This window comes from Protobothrops mucrosquamatus, unplaced genomic scaffold (genome assembly GCF_001527695.2).
Source record: "Protobothrops mucrosquamatus isolate PMUCROS unplaced genomic scaffold, P.Mucros_1.0 scaffold618, whole genome shotgun sequence".
NCBI lineage: Eukaryota > Metazoa > Chordata > Lepidosauria > Squamata > Viperidae > Protobothrops > Protobothrops mucrosquamatus.
This window is the reverse complement of record NW_015386914.1, coordinates 952,710-953,930: the sequence shown is the minus strand read 5'-3', so window position 1 is coordinate 953,930 and position 1,221 is coordinate 952,710.

The following is a 1,221-nucleotide window of genomic DNA, read 5'->3' as shown; positions in this document are numbered from 1 at the left end:
AGGATAATGGGTTAGTAGTTTTCTGGATCTATTCTTTTTCCCTTTTTTTGAAAAGGGGAACTATATCAGCTCTTTTCCAGTCCTCTGGTAGTTCCCCTGTGCTCCAGGATCTTTGAAAAATATAGTTCAGTGGTTCTGAGATCACATCTACCAGTTCCTTGAGAACTTTGGGTATAATCCATCTGGTCCTGGTGATTTGGACTCTTCTAGGCTGGGTAAGTGCTCACTTACCATTTTCTTGCCTATCTTAACTTGTGTTTCTAATCTTTTTTATGGTACTGTTTTTGATAAGTTGGACTGTTTGCTTTTATTATTTTTGACTGTGGTCACAAGCCTTAGTTCATTTTGAGCCTTAGCTTTCTTCACCTCATCTTTGCAGGCTCAGACTATTTGCTAATATTCTGCTTTAGTTATGTGCCCCTCTTTCCACTTTTATACTTGTCCCTTTAATCTTTCGATTTATTAGAGAATTCTTTATGCAGCCATGCTGGTTTCTTGTGAAAGCTGTTATTTTTCTTCTTTGTTGATATTGTGCTAAATTGGATTTTTATTATCTCACTTTTCAAAATTTCCCAAGCCTCTCTTAAAGTCCAAGACTCTAGTTGGACTGTTCTATTGCCATGTGCTTCCTACATACCTTAGCTGAGTTCTTATACCCTTTCATGGTTTCCAAAATTGTCATTCCTGATTTTATTGGTCAGTGTCTGTTGTTGGGTTAATCTCCTTCTCAATTCTGTCTAAAAGGTGTTAATATTTGTTCCAGGGGGAATCCAGTGTAAAATTATTCTATTGTTGTGTAACTTTTGGTGTTTCTATTCTAATTCTGTCAAGTCTAATTATCTGTCTATCCTTTTCCTGAAAAATGTGTGTCTATCTACAAGAGCCTTTTGAAGCTCAAGTTTGCTTGTGTAGGGAAATAATTTTCTCAAGTTACTTTCCTTATCCTATCACTTATTGGTGAAGCTACTATGAAACTTTTCTTATCCTAAATATATAAGCATTTCCCAATCTCTAAAACAATATGGTCTATTTTAGAATAAATGTTAAAGGCAGATTTTGTTTGCCTGATTCTTTAACAACTGCAGTATTAATGTCTTTTCAAAACTGCCTGCAAGCAACCCCCCCCTTCCCTCAGGTACTTCTCTTTTTCTTGTCTTTTGTTCTCCATACCATGTCTGCCTCTCCTGGGAGAGTCCACCCAGAAAGGTGGGGAAGACCTTG